This window comes from Coregonus clupeaformis, chromosome 8 (assembly GCF_020615455.1).
Source record: "Coregonus clupeaformis isolate EN_2021a chromosome 8, ASM2061545v1, whole genome shotgun sequence".
In the NCBI taxonomy this organism is placed as follows: Eukaryota; Metazoa; Chordata; class Actinopteri; order Salmoniformes; family Salmonidae; genus Coregonus; species Coregonus clupeaformis.
Genome location: NC_059199.1, coordinates 10,379,101 through 10,399,659, shown reverse-complemented (window position 1 = coordinate 10,399,659; position 20,559 = coordinate 10,379,101). Strand labels below are relative to the sequence as shown.

At 45.1% G+C, this 20,559-nt stretch overlaps 1 pseudogene; it reads left to right on the top strand.

The window, feature by feature from the left end:
* Positions 1-5,994: 5,994 nt before the first annotated feature.
* On the top strand, positions 5,995-10,859 carry LOC121582892 (annotated as a pseudogene).
* The last annotated feature ends 9,700 nt before the right edge of the window (positions 10,860-20,559 follow it).

Sequence of the window (20,559 nt, the reverse complement as noted above, 5' to 3'; positions counted from 1 at the left end):
GCTCCATGGACTTTGATATTTGAGCCAGGGTTGTTCATTGTCATTGGTTTGGGTGTATTTCATTTGGTGGTGTTGGGGATGGGTGAGTTTCATTTTGTTTGTGTCTAGTGGTGATTGGTCTATGACTCCCAATCGGAGGTAACGAGTGTCAGCTGTCGGCTCGTTATCTCTGATTGGGAGCCATATATATTCTGTGTGTTTTCTCCTTTGTTTTGTGGGTTATTGTTCCAGTGTTCCATGTTTCTGTCAGTGTTACAGAGGACTTCACTATCGTCATTTGTTGTTTTTTCGTGGTTGCTTTAATTAAATAAAGTCATCATGTTCACTCCACGCGCTGCGTATTGGTCCGCTCCTTCAGACGATCGTGACAGAATAACCCACCAAAAAAGGACCAAGCAGCGCGTCCAGGAGCAAAGGGTCTGGACATGGGAGGAACTGTTGGACGGTAAAGGGTCCTGGACGTGGGAAGAAATCCTGGACGGCATGGATCGCCGTCCATGGAGCGAAACAGAGGAGAGGCGACGGAGAGAGGAGCAACGGCGTCGGCAGAGCCAACGTCGGAAGGACGAGAGGCAACCCCAAGAAATTTTTTGGGGGGGGCACATGGCTTGGGCGACGGAGCAGCAGGAGGCTGCCACAAGGCAGAGTCAGAGGGCTGCCAGGTTAAGGGGGCTGACGGAGGCAGAGAAGGGACGGATTCAGTGGGCTACCAGGTCAAGGGGGCTACTGGGTAAAGCAGGGAAGGAAGGTGTTGAGGCACGGCGTGAGGTACTGGGGTGTGTAACCAGTTCGGTCCGGCCCGTTCCTAGTCCCGAGGTGCAGCCAGTAGTGTGTGTTCCCCGTACGGTACGGCCTGTTCCGGTCCCTCGCACTAAGTGTAAGGTGCGCGTCGCCAGCCCGGTTCGGCCTGTTCCTGCCATACGCACCAAGTATGCGGTGCGCGTCGCCAGCTCAGCCCGGCCTGTTCCTACCCACGCACCAGGGATACGGTGCGCTCGCCAGCCCAGCCCGGCCTGTTCCTACTCCACGCACCAGGGATACGGTGCGCTTCGCCAGCCCAGCCCGGCCTGTTCCTACTCCACGCACCAGGGATACGGTGCGCCGCCAGCCCGGCCCGGCCTGTTCCGGCCACTCGCACCAGGGATACGGTGCGCGTCGCCAGCCCCGCCCGGCCTGTTCCTGCTCTCCGCACTAGGCGTGAGGTGAGTCCCCAGGGTCCAGCATGCCCTGTTCCGGCTCCCCGCACTAGGCGTTATGGGAGTCCCCAGGGTCCAGCATGCCCTGTTCCGACTCCCCGCACTAGCCCTGAGATGCGTGTCCTCAGCCCGGTACCTCCAGTTCCGGCACCACGCATCAGGCCTACGGTGCGTCCCCAGGGCCAAGCATGCCCTGTTGCTGCTTCCCGCACGAGCCCTGAGATGCGTGTCCTCAGCCCGGTACCTCCAGTTCCGGCACCACGCATCAGGCCTACGATGCGCCTCAGACGGCCAGAGTCTGCCGTCTGCCCAACGGGGCCTGAACTGCCCGTCTGCCCGAAGCCTGCAAAGCCGCCCGTCTGCCATGAGCCATCAGAGCCGTCCGCCAGACCGGAGCCGCTAGAGCCTTCCGCCAGACAGGATCAGCCAGAGCCTTCCGCCAGACAGGATCAGCCAGAGCCTTCTGCCAGACAGGATCAGCCAGAGCCTTCTGCCAGACAGGATCAGCCAGAGCCTTCTGCCAGACAGGATCAGCCAGAGCCTTCCGCCAGACAGGATCAGCCAGATCCGTCAGTCGGCCATGAGCAGCCAGATCCGTCAGTCGGCCACGAGCAGCCAGATCCGTCAGCCAGCCATGAGCAGCCAGATCCGTCAGCCAGCCATGAGCAGCCAGATCCGTTAGCCAGCCATGAGCAGCCAGATCCGTTAGCCAGCCATGAGCAGCCAGTTCCGTCAGCCAGCCATGAGCCGTCCAGCCAGGATCCGCCAGAGCCGTCCAGCCAGGATCCGCCAGAGCCGTCCAGCCGGGATCCGCCAGAGCCGTCCAACCGGGATCCGTCAGAGCCGTCCAGCCAGGATCCGCCAGCCAGCCAGGATCCGCCAGAGCCAGCCAGCCAGGATCCGCCATTTAGTCAGGTGCTGCCCCTTAGCTCGGTGTTGCTCCTTATCCTGTTGCTGTCCCTTATCCTGGTGCTGTCCCTTAGCCTGGTACTGCCCCTTAGTCCGGTACTGCCCCTTAGTCCGGTACTGCCCCGTAGTCCGGTGCTGCCCCTTAGTCCGGTGCTGCCCCTTAGCCCGGTGCTGCCCCTTGTCCCGGTGCTGCCCCTTATCCCGGTGCTGCCCCTTATCCCGGTGCTGCCCCTTAGGCCGATGCTGCCCCTTAGTCCGGTGTTGCCCCTTAGTCCAGGTGGGGTTAGTTGGAGGGTGGTCATTGGGAGGAGGCTACCGAAGCAGGTTGTGACTGTGGTGGGGTGGGGATCACGACCGGGGCCAGAGCCGCCACCGTGGACAGACGCCCACCCAGACCCTCCCTAGTCCTGATATTGGTGCGCCCGGAGTTCGCACCTTTAGGGGGGTACTGTGACACTCTGGCTCCATGGACTTTGATATTTGAGCCAGGGTTGTTCATTGTCATTGGTTTGGGTGTATTTCATTTGGTGGTGTTGGGGATGGGTGAGTTTCATTTTGTTTGTGTCTAGTGGTGATTGGTCTATGACTCCCAATCGGAGGTAACGAGTGTCAGCTGTCGGCTCGTTATCTCTGATTGGGAGCCATATAATTCTGTGTGGTTTTCTCCTTTGTTTTGTGGGTTATTGTTCCAGTGTTCCATGTTTCTGTCAGTGTTACAGAGGACTTCACTATCGTCATTTGTTGTTTTTTCGTGGTTGCTTTAATTAAATAAAGTCATCATGTTCACTCCACGCGCTGCGTATTGGTCCGCTCCTTCAGACGATCGTGACACTAGGGGAGAGTGGGGTATGTTGAGCCTTTTTTACATTCAGCATTACTTAGTCCCAGATAGGTGCAGTGAAATACACTGCTCAAAAAAATTAAGGGAACACTAAAATAACACATCCTAGATCTGAATGAATGAAATAATCTTATTAAATACTTTTTTCTTTACATAGTTGAATGTGCTGACAACAAAATCACACAAAAATTATCAATTGAAATCAAATGTATCAACCCATGGAGGTATGGATTTGGAGTGGAAAACCAGACTACAGGCTGATCCAACTTTGATGTAATGTCCTTAAAACAAGTCAAAATGAGGCTCAGTAGTGTGTGTGGCCTCCACGTGCCTGTATGACCTCCCTACAACACCTGGGCATGCTCCTGATGAGGTGGCGGATGGTCTCCTGAGGGATCTCCTCCCAGACCTGGACTAAAGCATCCGCCAACTCCTGGACAATCTGTGGTGCAACATGGCGTTGGTGGATGGAGCGAGACATGATGTCCCAGATGTGCTCAATTGGATTCAGGTCTGGGGAACGGGCGGGCCAGTCCATAGCATTAATGCCTTCCTCTTGCAGGAACTGCTGACACACTCCAGCCACATGAGGTCTAGCATTTTCTTGCATTAGGAGGAACCCAGGGCCAACTGCACCAGCATATGGTCTCACAAGGGGTCTGAGGATCTCATCTCGGTACCTAATGGCAGTCAGGCTACCTCTGGCGAGCACATGGAGGGCTGAGCGGCCCCCCAAAGAAATGCCACCCCACACCATGACTGACCCACCGCCAAACCGGCCATGCTGGAGGATGTTGCAGGCAGCAGAACGTTCTCCACGGCGTCTCCGGACTCTGTCACGTCTGTCACATGTGCTCAGTGTGAACCTGCTTTCATCTATGAAGAGCACAGGGCGCCAGTGGCGAATTTGCCAATCTTGGTGTTCTCTGGCAAATGCCAAACGTCCTGCACGGTGTTGGGCTGTAAGCACAACCCCCACCTATGGACGTCGGGCCCTCATACCACCCTCATGGAGTCTGTTTCTGACCGTTTGAGCAGACACAGGAGTGTCTGGAGGTCATTTTGCAGGGCTCTGGCAGTGCTCCTCCTGCTCCTCCTTGCACAAAGGCGGAGGTAGCAGTCCTGCTGCTGGGTTGTTGCCCTCCTACGGCCACCTCCATGTCTCCTGATGTACTGGCCTGTCCCCTGGTAGCGCCTCCATGCTCTGGACACTACGCTGACAGACACAGCAAACCTTCTTGCCACAGCTCGCATAGATGTGCCATCCTGGATGAGCTGCACTACCTGAGCCACTTGTGTGGGTTGTAGACTCCGTCTCATGCTACCACTAGAGTGAAAGCACCGCCAGCATTCAAAAGTGACCAAAACATCAGCCAGGAAGCATAGGAACTGAGAAGTGGTCTGTGGTCACCACCTGCAAAACCAGTCCTTTTTTGGGGGTGTCTTGCTAATTGCCTATAACTTCCACCTGTTGTCTATTCCATTTGCACAACAGCATGTGAAATGTATTGTCAATCAGTGTTGCTTCCTAAGTGGACAGTTTGATTTCACAGAAGTGTGATTGACTTGGAGTTACATTGTGTTGTTTAAGTGTTCCCTTTATTTTTTTGAGCAGTGTATGTTGTTTTAGAGGGTCAGTCATAGTAGTACGGTGCCCCTGGAGCAAATTAGGGTTAACGACAGATTTTTCTCCTTGTCGGCTTTCGGTTACTTGCCCAATGCTCTAACCGTAATTCGTCTAACAAAGATATCTACATATATATTTCAGGATGTTGTTCAGGATACCGTTTTGAAAACATAGCTTGTCCAAAAAAAGTGGTCTCTTGGAAGAACTTAAATAGAGCATATGGACAGGGTGATCATACGGATACATTTCTAACGCTTTGTACTTTTGTAAACACTTTTAACATCGGCTCAAGCCCTGGTGTAACCTCATATCCCAGCGATAATGCTTTGCATTACGCCTGGGAAGAAAACTCTTCAATTGTGGCCTAGAGGGGGGCGAACCCAACTGAGGAAGGCATTTTTCATCATTTGAATTTGACTAATCACACACGTGTTTATAAAAGGCCAAAAATGTTTCCTGTACAAAGAAAGGAGAAGAAACATCTCTGATTATGCCAACTCTGTCACTACGCGCTCAGGCATGCTTTGTTTCGCTAACAGTGATTGAGTTATACTGTTAGCCTAAATTATGACTATTCAATCTACTTATCACATTAGGAATGGAAGCCTATCTTACATAAGTCTGCAAATGCGATGATAGATGCATGCAATCCTTTAATATAAAGATGCTATTTTATGGTGAAAAAAGATCTTCCACAAACTTGAAACTTGCATGCCCCGACGGGGGAGGGGGCAACTCTATATTAGGTAGGTGTTCCTAATGTTTTGTCCACTCGGTGTAAATGCCGTTCCACAGACCTTTAAACCAGATGTTGCCGTGGTAATTTATGGCTGGGGTCATTATATTTTTTTGTTGTTGTTGTTCTCTAAATAGCATTTTAGAGTTTTTCAATTGTGTAGAAATGCAGTAAATGAGCTTCAACTTCCAAAAAAAGTCCCCCTCCCCCCACACCCCACTTTGACATACCCTAGGTTTAGCTGAACTGATGCCACCGTGGCACAGACTAGTATCCAGCTATATTTGGTTTCCCAAGGTTAGATAATGACACACTGTTCATTAACATTGTTCCAAATCATATTCACTTTTGCTACATAGGCGTTTTATATTTGTAACCACATCACACTTTTCTTATCTGAAGTTGTGTTATCAACTGTGTTCCAAATGGCACTATATTCCCTATTTAGTGCACTACTTTTGGCTAGAGGCATATGGGCCCTGTTCAAAAGTAGTGCACTATATTGGGGATAGGGTGCCATTTTGGGACACTCCGATTGCGTGATATTGTGTGTTAAAGGAGGGCATGGCATGACATGGTCATATGGCTGTGGATTGGGTCCTGGTGTACAGGATAACTGTATATAAGGCCTGGGTTCTCCTACTCTAATTTCAATCACTGAGTCCAAGAAGAACCAGAAGCAACCATGATGAAGTGGGCTGTCGTCCTGTGTGCCCTAGTGGTCCTCTCCGAGTGTAATACCAAGTAAGTCCCAGTCCTGTTCTATTCTTCTTTTTTATTTTATTTTCTGTCTGCATATTCTGTTAATTGTTGTCAGCACCATTTCACCAGGTCAAATTCCTGGTACATATAATTGGCGAATAAAGGTGATTGTGTGTTATTAGGATCTCTCTGATCAAGGGGAAGACTGCCAGAGAGAACCTGATGGAGAAGGGTATATGGGAGGAGACCAGGCTGAAGTTCCCCTACAACCCTATGGCCAAGTTCTACCAGACCGGTGATGAGGCTATGACCAACGATGCTGATGTAAGGCAGAGACAGAACCAGTATGGTGATATACTGTATTAGCCTGGTAACTGATCCCAGATCTGTTTTGGCTGTATAGTCAATGACCAAGGGAGTTGTCTACAGTGCATTCGGAACGGAAAGTATTCCGACCCCTTGACTTTTTCCACAATTTATGATGTTACAGCCTTATTCTAAAATTGCTTAAATAAAAATTGTCCCCATAATGACAAAGCGAAAACGTTTTTATTTTATTTTGCAAATGTATATATATATATATTATTTTCTTCTAATCCCTTATTTAGATAAGTATTCAGACCCTTTGCTAAGAGACTTGAAATTGGGTTCAGGTGCATCGTGTTTCCATTGATCATCCTTGAGATATTTCTACAACATGATTGGAGTCCACCTGTGGTAAATTAAATTGATTGGAAAGGTACACACCTGTCCATATAATATCCCACAGTTGACAGTGCATGTCAGAGGAAAAACCAAGCCGTGAGTTCAAAGGAATTATCCGTAGAGCTCCGAGACAGGATTGTGTCGAGGCACAGATCTGGGTAACGGTACCAAAACATTTCTGCAGCATTGAAGGTCCTCAAGAACACAGTGGCCTCCATCATTCTTAAATTGAAGAAGTTTGGAAACACCAACACTCTTCCTAGAGCTGGCCGCCAGGCCAAACTGAGCAATTGGGGAGAAGGGCCTTGGTCAGGGAGGTGACCAAAAACCCGATGGTCACTCTGACAGAGCCAATCAGGCCTTTAGGGTAGAGTGGCCAGACGGAAGACACTCCTCAGTAAAAGGAACATGACAGCCTGCTTGGAGTTTGCCAAAAGGCATCTAAAGACTATCAGACCATGAGAAACAAGATTCTCTGGTCTGATGAAACCAAGACTGGACTCTTTGGCCTGAATGCCAAACGTCACGTCTGGAGGAAACCTGGCACCATCCAAATGCACTGTATACAACACAAACAGACCTGGGACCAGGCTAGTCTATAGACTATATGATTATTGTTTCAAAAATGTCATTACATGTTGGATATTGTGACTACATAATTTGAACTCATTGACTCTACAGTTTTTGTTAATGTCTTGCTTAAATTAAATGCACACTGGCATGATCAAATTAATTATGAGCTTAGAGTTGAGCATATAGCCATGCTTCTTCAAATGTAACTAGCTACATAGTTAGACAAATGCCTGTTTCTTCATGGTACTCTGAAATGTTCACTTGTGTGACCCTGACTTACAGTACATCTCTGTTTCAACGTCTCTCTGCAGTTGTCCTACTATGGTGTGATCTCCATTGGAACCCCTCCCCAGTCCTTCAACGTCATCTTTGACACTGGCTCCTCCAACCTGTGGGTTCCCTCCACCTACTGCTCCAGCCAGGCCTGCCGTGAGTATATTGTAGGGGTCTGGAGAATACTGTTGACGTTGGAGAATAGCTATATTTCAAATTGTTTCTGAGTAGTCTCTTGTGACAGAGTTGCAAAAAACTGTTTCATATTGAGTACCTAGCCAGAGAATGGGAGACTTGGTTGTGGGTTGAGGTTAGGGGCTGAGGGGAGCACCTTGAGATTTACAGCATAAAGGGGTTCGCTCAACACAATGAAACAATAAAATAGGAGGAATGTATTTTTGTATTGTCCCATTTAGAGCGTGGATTGTGGAAAATAGCTCAATACCAACGAAGAAATGAATGTTCAGTTTTGCAATGGCATGGTGTGTACTTAATGAAGATGTTCATGTTTTGAATAGAGAACCATGCCGAATTCAACCCTGCACAGTCTAGCACCTTCTCATGGGCCAACAAGCCTGTTTCCATTCAGTACGGAACTGGCAGCATGACTGGACAGCTGGCATACGACACTGTTTCAGTATGTAAATGTAGCTAGCTACACATTATTGTGATACATTTTTTATTGACAGTTTCAAATACATCATACTGTACATTACAAACATTACAACTACCAAATAATATTCCACTCAGCACCCGTCCTCCCCTAACGGTCCCATTTTATAACATCATATGCTATAAACAGTACCCAAGCATATTAGTAACTGACTCCAGTAGATTCAGCAAAGAAATATAATTACTATTTTGGGTACACTCAATATGGCCTCCGGTCCACACATCACCAAACAACTGACTTGAATGGGAAAACCCATTCTAGTAATTCTATTTCTATGGTGCCCAGTGACTGATACCTGCTGTTCTGTGTTTCCAGGTGGGAGGTATCTCTGTGACTCAGCAGATCTTTGGTGCCAGTCAGACCGAGGCTCCCTTCATGGCCAACATGGTTGCCGACGGTATCCTGGGCCTGGCTTTCCCCAACCTGGCAGCCTCTGGGGCCACACCCGTATTTGACAACATGATGACCCAGGGCCTGGTGTCCCAGAACCTCTTCTCTGTCTACCTGAGCGGGTAACATAGTAACTGTACAAATACACCTGGATGGGAGGTGGCATTTTCTCTTAGTTGTGATATTAATAAATAAGAATGTACCAGTGATTTTATATTAAATACAATTATACAACTGCTTTAATTGTCTTTGAAGGAGAGGTGACATCCATTTCAAAATGTGTTGATGATTAAACAACCTTGTTGACCTTTTCTCCTCCTCCAATAGAAACTCAGCAGAGGGTAGTGTGGTGTCCTTCGGTGACATCGAGTCTAACTACTACACCGGACAGATCACCTGGATCCCCCCTGTCCTCCGAGACCTACTGGCAGATAAACATGGACAGGTAGGTACACTAGTCCACACAGAGCCCATATCCTGGTCCATATCCATACCAATATTCATGTATCATCCCTTCATGCCATTACCCAGAACACATTGGAACAGTACATAAAATGAACATGCCTACTTCCAGTCTGGAGCCTATGACAAAATCTTGCTGTGCACTTAGCAAGTTCATGTTTATTTGCTCACAACAAAAACCCAACAGCAAGAAATATACATACAACCAAAAGAACAGGTAAACTCAGCTAATATTTGTCCTTCCAGTGTTACCATCAACGGCAACACAGTGGCTTGCAATGGTGGCTGTCAGGCTATCATAGATACTGGTACCTCCCTGATCGTCGGGCCAACCAGTGACATCAACAACATGAACAGCTGGGTCGGAGCCACCACTGACCAGTATGGAGATGTGAGTCACACACACACTGACTGGTACAGACATGTCCAACTATAAGGCTTTTCACACTACTGAGCGGAACCAAGCCCAGCAAGTGGGAAGAGCAAATATCTGAACCAGCACATTGTGGTTGGGGCGGCATGGTTGTGTGAAAAGGGCATACATCTGTTCTCATTGTTGTTTTTTTCCCTCAATCACTGCCTCCCCTTTGATCAATGTATGCACTCACTAACTGTAAGTCGCTCTGGATAAGAGCGTCTTCTAAATGACTAAAATGTCAAATGTAATCAACCACAGAATAAACTAGAACATTTTTATTCCTCTCCTAGGCCACCGTGAACTGCAACAACATTCCCAGCATGCCCGAGGTGACCTTCACCCTCAACGGAAACGCCTTCACCATCTCTGCCTCCGCCTACACCTCCCAGGTAGTCTACAGAAAGACATGTTGATACATACAACCTATGACCTCCCAGGTAGTCTACTGAAATACATGTTGTTACATATAACCTATGACCTCCCAGGTAGTCTACTAAAATACATGTTGTTACATACAACCTATGACCTCCCAGGTAGTCTACTGAAATACATGTTGTTACATATAACCTATGACCTCCCAGGTAGTCTACTGAAATACATGTTGTTACATACAACCTATGACCTCCCAGGTAGTCTACTGAAATACATGTTGTTACATATAACCTATCACCTCCCAGGTAGTCTACTGAAATACATGTTGTTACATACAACCTATGACCTCCCAGGTAGTCTACTAAAATACATGTTGTTACATACAACCTATCTGCCCTATCTGATCTTCAATGCTGATGTGTTTCAGAGCAAGCTCCTTCATCAGAGCACCTGTACATCTGAGACTTGACCTTTCTTTTAGATCCTAGGAGCAAAGGGCCTCATATGCCTGATTTTCCTCCTCTTCCTCTCTCTATCTCTGTAGAACTCCAACGGCTGCATGACTGGTTTTGGAAATGGTGGAACTCAGCAGCTCTGGATCCTTGGAGATGTCTTCATCAGGCAATACTATGCCATCTTTGACAGGCAGAACAACAGTGTCGGTCTGGCCCAGGCTGCGTAAGATATCCACTGAGAGATCCACTAGATCAACAGAGATCCATTGATCCCAAAGATCCTTAAGGGCTAGATGTAATCTGTACTGCGTAAGTACCGTGTTATAGTGGGATTGAAATTGAAAAGTAATTTATGATTGAGCCGACATATGCAGCATTTACCGTGAATGCAGTCTCTGCTAATGTGAGAACATTGCCTTTAAATTTAAATTGTGCTAAAACGCAGATCTTCCAAAGTCTGGATTAAATCTAGGCCTAAGTCTTCCAGTTATGTTATATATGTGATTATAGCACTAAAATTGTCTTGGTTGGGGAAATGTTGTAGATTGTGAAATGTGCACAGCTGCTAATGAATAAAATAAATTTTAGCATTGCAAATAAAGTGTGTGTGTTTGGTTGCCTATAGCTCTTTCTCCCTGAAGTGAAACTATCCTCTTGTGGAACCTCTTAATGTAAGAAAAAGATAGGAACAGAATAGAATACTATAGAATATTGACCTGAATATGCTGGAGGCAGGTAGGCCCAGAGCCATAGATAACCATCTCTTATAGGATCCTGACTAGTCTCCCAGTCCCTGCCGCTGAAAAACATCCCCACAGCATGATGTTGCCACCACCATGCTTCACCGTAGGGATGGTGCCAGGTTTCCTACAGACGTGACGCTTGGCATTCAGGCCAAAGAGTTAAATCTTGGTTTCATCAGACCAGAGAATCTTGTTTCTCATGGTCTGAGAGTCCTTTTGGTGCCTTTTGGCAAACTCCAAGCTGGCAGTCATGTGCCTTTTACAGAGGAGTGGCTTCTGTCTGGCCTTCTATATCACCTCTGCTTCTGAAATAATAGATAGTTATTATAATGCTTAATTTTATTTCTATCACATGATCTATGTACTGTCTCCCACCCCCCACGTACGTCTACGTGTTTGGGCGCGCAAGCCAGCACTTATATATTATTTCACTTTTATCCACTCTCTATTAATCAATTACCCGCACATAACGTACATCATATTTTAATATATTAATATTAACCAAACCACTCGTATTTCTAATGATTCTTTATTGCCACAAGTTAGTTTACCCCTAATCTAGTCCCAGCGGAACATCAATTTAATTACCTAGACCCCCATACACGTGACCTGTTCCTCCAACAGGATTTGTCATACCCCTCCGAGAAAATCACACACACACACCTTCTGATTTCCTCTTAAATCAGGGCACACACACTCCTTCTGATTTCCTTTTAAACCAGGACACACACACTCCTGATTTCCTGTTAATCCAGGACACACACCTTTTCTACTAGCCTGCTTGTCTTATTTACACTTATCTATAATCACATTGCATGCATGCTTAGTTCTCATTCCAACAAAAACTCTGCTCTTCTACTAAATTTGGTCCTTAAATTCTGGAGAGAACCCTTCTGTACCCTACCCTCAGATTCAGCTTGATCGAAACACACAGTTTAAGTAAGAACGTTGCTTACCTTTGTTTAAACAGTGGCCACTGATTGTGTGATTCGTCAAAAACCTCCTCCGATGGCAAAGCACTCAAAGATCTCTATAAACAGGTCCTGCCGGGATCGCCAATTATGTTGTGGAAAATAACAACTATACTTTATTACAAATCAGTCCTTCCAGAGTGTTTGTGGGATTAAGAATGACTTCATTATGATGTCAACAAAACCAGGCCAATCTGCAGATTTGCCCCCTCTTCTTCTCTCCATCTTATATAGTGTCCTCCACATACCATAGCTTTAAATCCTCCCTCCTCAGTTTCCCGCTCTTTTATTGCTCCGCCCACTCCCTTTGTCTATGGTGGCGGCTACATTCAACTTTCATTCAGTTCAGAATCAATAGTAATACACTCAATCAATCCCTTATCTTGCAAAAATACTCATGTTTAGGTTAAACTCTGTTCAACCTTGGCGCCGCTCTTTATCACTTTGTGTGAGGAGAGAGACAAAAGGCCACAAGCTAGTTTCAATCCCCGATAAGATAAGACAGCGATGGATTTCAGTAAAAGCGAGCAATCAAACCCTAAGTCAGATTCCATCTTTTACCCACACACACAGTGAAATGACCCAATTCAGTTAGCCACAAAGAATGTTAACTATATGTTGATGATTAACTCAGTTTTACCTCATAGTCCACTAAACAATTTCCAACAGAACCACCAAAACTCTTCCTAGAGCTGGCCGGCCAGACTAATCGGGGGAGAAGGGCCTTGGCCAGGGAGGTGACCAAGAACCCGATGGTCACTTTGACAGAGCTCCAGAGTTCCTCTGTTAAGATGGGAGAACCTTCCATAAGTACAACCATCTCTGCATCACTCCACCAATCCGGCCTTTATGGTAGAGTACATCATTGATGGAAGCAATGCCAACGTCAGAAGCAGACTAGAAGATGTGGTGGGATTAATGTCAAAGTCACACAAAGAGTTCCGCGACCATGTTATCCACGCAGTGGAGAAATACAGGAAGGACGAACAGAAACTGACAGAGCAAGGTAGAGACGTTCAAAGAAAACTGACACAGATGCAGCTAGAAGAGCTGACAAGAAAGGAAAAAAGAGAACACAAGCCCCAGTGATCACTCGGGCGCCGCCTGTAGAGGGCATCATGGCACTTGTCATCCAGGGAGGTCAACAACCACTGCCTCAGCAGCAAGGCCAAAGAGGTCCTGCCTTACCAGTAGTGAATGTGTATACACACCAATCCCCTGGGCCATGGCAAAACAAGAAAAATGAAAATGGACCCAAGAATCAATGGTACCAACCCCAGCATCAGACACACCAGAATGGTGAACCAAGAAGACCAGGTGTCTGCTGGAGGTGCAATCAATCAGGACATACAAGAAGGAGTTGTCCCACCAAGCTGTGGTGGCCTAGGCAACCACAACAGGGTAATTGGCAAGGAAATGGGCCCAGCTTAGCTGAATGGCGGCAGTCTCAGACACAGGCTCCACAGGGCCCAGTGAACCCGTGGGGAGGACCAAATCATGGATACTAGGGATGCCCAGGGAATCCTAGAGGGGAGGGTCAGCTAGTGGCAGTAACTATGCAGGCTGATGAAGAACCTATGCTGCAGGTTCAGGTGAACAATAGAGGCACACCAATGATGATAGATACTGGAGCAACTTACTCATGTGTAAGTCCAAATTATGCCTCTCACCTCCCCATGTCAGGCAAAGATGCACAGACAGAGGGGCTAATAATAGTTAAGGAAGGGGTATGTCCACAGAAGATCATGGGCGAAACCATCATCACATTAGTAAACTATTTTGGTAGAAGGGGGGCCACAGGGCATGTAGGAAAGGACGACCAACAAGGCAAGATATAGCATATTTGGGGATTTGAGTTTTCGAAGTCATGGAGCATGTTGGGCGTGATCGAGAGATAGCAGTGCGACTAGGGAAAAGCTTAGGGGTTTAAATCTTCTGGGATTTTATTTTGTGGAATTCAACGGGGACGGGAGCAGTCACGAGTGATGTTCTTGAGGGTTTTCTGAGTGGGGGGATCAGGAGATGTGGACTAGTATATTCAATAGAGAGTGAGAATTTCGAATTGTTTAAATTGTTTGGACTGATTAAGAGGTATCAAAATGGAAGCTAACTAAATGTGTACTTTTTATTCCAGGAAAAAGGGGGGAGTGATTTTCCCATTTCTTTGAAATATTTTCAGAGCTAGAAATAAGGCCTGGCTATTTTTTGTTTGTTTATTGTTTTACTCTACGGTATTCAAATAACCACAAACAACCTACTTAGTATGAAATGTTAGCTGTATAGGATTTTTATTTTTATTTTAGGGTTCTTTTCATGGGGTAGAAGTGGTATGTCTTAAGGGGGAAAACACATGTATTGTGGGCTTTTATTTACTGAATGATGAGTAACTACGTGTGATTTCTTTTGAAAAGAGTTGTACTAAGGACTTAATGTATACTTGGTATACACAACATTTATGAGATGTTTTGAATGTTGGTCATGTTTAGTATACTATTGGATGGAACAATTCCTTGAATGATTTCAATGACCTCTGCAATCTTTCCTGGCTTTATAGTGTGACTTGATCACCCGCACGGTAAATCCTAGAGGCATGCTGAATTGGAGGTTGGTTATAATAAGGAATTGTGAAGAAGTATATAATTTGGCATTAATCCTATATATCATTCCAAATAGGACAAGGATGAAGTGAGAGAGTTAGTCCGGAAGGAGAGATATTCCTTGAATAATGTTATGGGATGCAAGTAGGTTAAGATATTATCAAAGGTTGTAATTTTAACAGGCAATATTGTTGTTGTTTTGTTTTTTGAACACATGAATCACGATGTGATGTTTTTAATTTTAATTTTAATTTTTTATTTTTTTTATTTCACCTTTATTTAACCAGGTAAGCCAGTTGAGAACAGGTTCTCATTTACAACTGCGACCTGGATAAGATAACGCAAAGCAGTGCAATAAACACAACACAGAGTTACATATGGGGTAAAAAAACATAAAGTCAAAAATACAACAGAAAATATATATACAGTGTGTGCAAATGTAGCAAGTTATGGAGTTAAGGCAATAAATAGGCTATAGTGCAAAATAATTACAATAGTATTAACACTGGAATGCTAGATGTGCAAGAGATTATGTGCAAATAGAGATACTGGGGTGCAAAAGAGCAAAATAAATAACAATATAGGGATGAGGTAGTTGGGTGGGCTAATTTCAGATGGGCTGTGTACAGGTGCAGTGATCGGTAAGGTGCTCTGACAACTGATGCTTAAAGTTATTGAGGGAGATAAGAGTCTCCAGCTTCAGAGATTTTTGCAATTCTTTCCAGTCATTGGCAGCAGAGAACTGGAAGGAATGGCGGCCAAAGGAGGTGTTGGCTTTGGGATTCACGATGTGATGTATGTGTCCAAAGGGGGGAAGTTGGGCTTACAGGGGTTTTAATGGTTTTAATGTTTTAGTTTTGTGCACTAAACCCTGTACATGTTAGAGCCATACCAACTGCAGAAGAAAGGGAATGGAAGGAGCCGTTAAACAATGATTGGTATAGATGAGCACAATATAGTACATTAAAATTAAATTAAGAAAATAGACTAATATGCACCACATCTCCTGTAAAATAATTAACAGTCATTCCAAATCCTCACAGTTGCCAGGACTGTGCTATGTTCAACCACAACTTCTGTCATTTAAGGGACTCGGAAAGACCATATTGCCCAGAAGAATGTTTGTTATATTTAGGAAATCCTAAATATGACCAATGTTATAATCAACCAGAATGAGGAGAGAAGTGTGAGCAATTGTTAGAATAGGAACAAGGAAAAGTGAAACACCAGAGTAATGTCAAATAGATTATGAGGAAATATAGGAGGGTTACAATAAAACAATTGGGTTATATAATTTGGGAGAATTCAAGGGAGAATGTGGAACTATGTGGCATTTATACAGATAGCCTTTGGAATGCAGACACCCCTCAAATAAAAATCTATCAGGCAGCAGGATCAAGTATTAGAAATGGGTATTAAGAATGAGTGGTGAAATATAATGATTTGTCATATAGTCAAGGCTTATAGGGATGTGCTGGATTGGAAATGAACTCAACTGAACTGTTATGATCTGTCCTTTCCTGAGGTTACTGCGGATGGTGTCTTAAAGCATAGCAGAGATAATTCGGTCCAGAATGGTGTGAACCTCAATAAAAACCAAACACCCTCTACCCGGATGAAGAGGAGCAACAAAGGCGTTGAAGACGTTCCTGTCCAGCACCACCTCTACCAGGAGACCTGAATCAGAACCAGCATCAAATCAAAGCAATCAATTGTCTTTTCTCTTATGCCTTTTCTTTCAAGAATGTGACAGGGGTCCATGTGGAGTGAGCAGGAAGAGAGATCTATTAAAATATAACATTTCTCATAGTTTGGGTATACTGGTTAACAAAATGGACAAAACAGAATGAAGGTAGAGGTGGGGCGGTTCAGGTGTGACATTGGAATTGGGACATTGCCATGGGCAATCCAAGATGAACTATGAAGCTATCTGAAGAACAAAATGAAGACATGCCAGAAGATTGGGAGGAAGTGCCGTGGGAGGAATCAATTATTATTTGAGGTAGTAGGTTGATTAAGGAGGTATTATACACTGCTAAATTTATAGTAATTTAGACTAGGAATGCATTGAGATACCGATTTGTTGTAATTCTCTTTATGAGGAAGATAATGCTAAAATTATGGATAATATAAATGTATATTCTGTCAGTGTCAGTATGTGCCAAGGTGAGAGTTTTAACTTTGAATGATGGAACCAAGGTGACTAACTAAGAATTGTCATTCTAAATTTGTTTTGGGTAATTTGATTATGATTATGAATTGTATGCTGACTGAGTGAGTTAAAGATGTTGAAACTATTCTTAAACATGTCCTAGGTAGTACGGTTAAAACAACGCTACGTTAGTTTTAATGTGTTAGGATACTAACACTTATCTTGGAATTATTTTAAGTAGAAATATTGATGTTGTTCATTATGAGTATAACCTTGAATGAATGAGAGCATAAACATAATATACGTTTGTAAGTTTATGTGATTAGTAATCGCATATGGGGGGATATGTTGGAAATTGTTTAGTGGACTATGAGGTAAAACTGAGTTAATCATCAACATATAGTTAACATTCTTTGTGGCTAACTGAATTGGGTCATTTCACTGTGTGTGTGGGTAAAAGATGGAATCTGACTGAGGGTTTGATTGCTCGCTTTTACTGAAATCCATCGCTGTCTTATCTTATCAGGGACTGAAACTAGCTTGTGGCCTTTTGACTCTCTCCTCACACAAAGTGATAAAGAGCGGCGCCAAGGTTGAACAGAGTTTAACCTAAACATTAGTATTTTTGCAAGATAAGGGATTGATTGAGCGTATTACTATTGATTCTGAACTGAATGAAAGTCGAATGTAGCCGCCACCATAGACAAAGGGAGTGGGCGGAGCAATAAAAGAGCGGGAAACTGAGGAGGGAGGGATTTAAAGCTATGGTGTGTGGAGGACACTATATAAGATGGAGGGAGAGAAGAAGAGGGGGCAAATCTGCAGATTGGCCTGGCTTTGTTGACATCATAATGAAGTCATTCTTAATCCCACAAACACTCTGGAAGGACTGATTTGTAATAAAGTATAGTTGTTATTTTCCACAACTGTTCCAAACTTTATGGAGGCCACTGTGTTCTTGGGGACCTTCAATGCTCCAGAAATGTTTTGGTGTCCTTCCCCAGATCTGTGACTCGACACAATCCTGTCTCGGAGCTCTACGGACAATTCCTTTGACCTCATGGCTTAGTTTTTGTACTGACATGTACTGTCAACTAAAACATTTCTAAAAACCTGTTTTCATGGGGTATTGTGTGTAGATTGATGAGGAAAAACATTGATTTAATCCATTTTAGAATAAGGCTGTATCGTAACAAAATGTGGACAAAGTCAAGAGGTCTGAATACCTTCCGAATGCACTGCCCCATCTCCTAGCCTGCCTTGTGCACCATCTCCTAGCTGCCCTCGTACCCCATCTCCTAGCCACCATCTTGCCCCATCTCCTAGCCGCCCTCAAGCCCAATCTCCTGGCTGCCCTTGTGCCCTCTTTGCTAGCCTCGTTCTGAAAATGCATTGGAGGAGAACGTTTCATCCCCTCAGACCTTCTCCTCAAGGAGGCAAGGAAAGAGGATAAGATAAATCAAGAAAAAGCCTTTTGAGATTCACCATGTAATTCAAATGTCTCAGAGCTGATAAAAGATAGTCCTCCCAACCTTGACAACTGGCCAACTGTGACTTCACTGCCTCCTCCTGGCCAGTTGTCAAGGTCGGGAGACTTAAAGGTGGAGGGGTCGATGTGGGCCCTCTTGTGGTTCTCCGTGTCACTGAAGCCGTGGAACTACTCCATGCATATACGACAGGAGAACCTCTTAGGGTTGAGCTGTTTCTGCTGGGGGGAACCCACCATGGAGGGAGAACCTGGGGCCTCACTGCTCAGCTGGAGAGAGTGCAAGAGCGCAAGAGAAAGAATGAGTGCACGTGGATGAGACTTATCAGACAGCAAACTTTTGGGGGTGGACTTGGTGCTGAAAACCCTCCATGGAGGGGGGAACCTGGGTCCTCACACAGAGGGAGGATGAGACTGCTTTCTGCAGCCTAAAACTGGCCATACCCTACATGACTTCTAAAATCTTAACAACTTGGACAACTTGCTCACATTTCCTTTTCCCAAATCTTTCATTCCGTCCATCCTCAACCCCAGGATGTGGGTGCTCACTTTACACCTAGTTGATCCTGCCCTGCGTTTCTCGGTTGTTGTAGGAAAAAAAGGCGGAGAATATGGACCAGCCAATGGTTGGGCAGGCTTGGACAATATGGACTTTCTATTCTACAGAGTTAATTAGAGGTCATATAAAACATTTAACATTGAAAAGGGAGCTGTGTTCTCTCCACAGCTCCACTGATCTCTCTCCCATCCCCTCGGTCCCCACGGTGCATGTTGTTGTTGTTGTTGTTGTTGTGTTGTTGTTGTTGTTGTTGTTGCTGATTTCCTCTTCGCCATCATTGTTTTGGTCTCACATGCTGAGTGCTCATTGGCTATTGGCAGTAGCCCTTGCCCAATTGAGTTGTAGCGCTGTTCAGACTACAAATTGCACAGTCAACATTTCTGACATGTCAGAAAATTATAGGGACATCCGACAGGGGGTCTGGAGAACAGAACAGCCATCATCGGTGCATTCTAGACCAACTCAAACTACGCGAGTTCACAGGATTTCACCCCAATCATGAAAATTCATCTGGGACGGTAAAAACGTGGCGAAATCGTCTAGTGTAACCATACTAATGACCACCCTGATGACTACTCAGCCATCTTCTGTTCAACTGGAAATAACCTAAAAGCCACAATCCTGACCACATGGTTTGGTGTAGAGCTGAGGGATGGGACTTGATAAATGTAACCATTCAAATAAACTCGGCAAAAAAATAAACGTCCCTTTTTCAGGACCCTGTCTTTCAAAGATAATTTGTAAAAATCCAAATAACTTCACAGATCTTCTTTGTAAAGGGTTTAAACACTGTTTCCCATGCTTGTTCAATTAACCATAAACAATTAATGAACATGCACCTGTGGAACGGTCGTTAAGACACTAACAGCTTACAGACGGTAGGCAATTAAGGTCACAGTTAGGGCTAGCAACAAATGTAGAATAACTGATGCTAACATTGGATGTGCTCGTGGAAGCAGAACAACTTGTGTCATCGACAGGTGCAGGTGTAGTACTCCTGGAAGTAGTACTAACAGTAGAGCTGGTATGTGTCTCTATGGACGCGGGCCTCACTTTTTAAAAACATGTATCAATTTTCGAGCAAACGGAATGAGCAGCAGCTACGTTTGGCTACATACGGACCGTTAATGGAATTCCCGCGAGAGAGTAACGGTTAATGTGATTGGATATTAATTATTTGACTAGGCTACCTGTATTTGACGTTGTGTTGTTATTTCGATGAACACTAGATGGTTTAATTTTATTTTTGGCAGTGAGACGAGGCTACTCAGGCGAGAAAAAAATATCACCCAAATGTATAGCCCCGTTGGAAAATCTAAATGGACTGTTTGAAAATGTGAATCACATTTTTATTTGGCGTACCCCAACGGCATTGCCCTTACCCCCAGTTTGGGAATAGCCGGTCTAGTGTAACCGTACAAATGGCCACTCTGGTGACCTCTCAGCCATCTTCTGTTCAACTGAACAGAACCTAAAAGCCACAATCCTGACCACATGGTTTGGTATACAGCTGAGCGATGGGATTGGATAAATGTAACCACTCAAATGAATAGATGGAGCTATGGATGTGGTGGTTCTCTTCAGGCTTACCTGGACCTGCTTCAGTACCCCGTCTCCCAGGCGGGAGGTCATGTAGGACTTCTCTCTGTTCTGCTGCAGCACCCCGTCTCCTAGCCCGGAGGTCCGGTAGGGACTTCTCTCTGTTCTGCTGCAGCACCC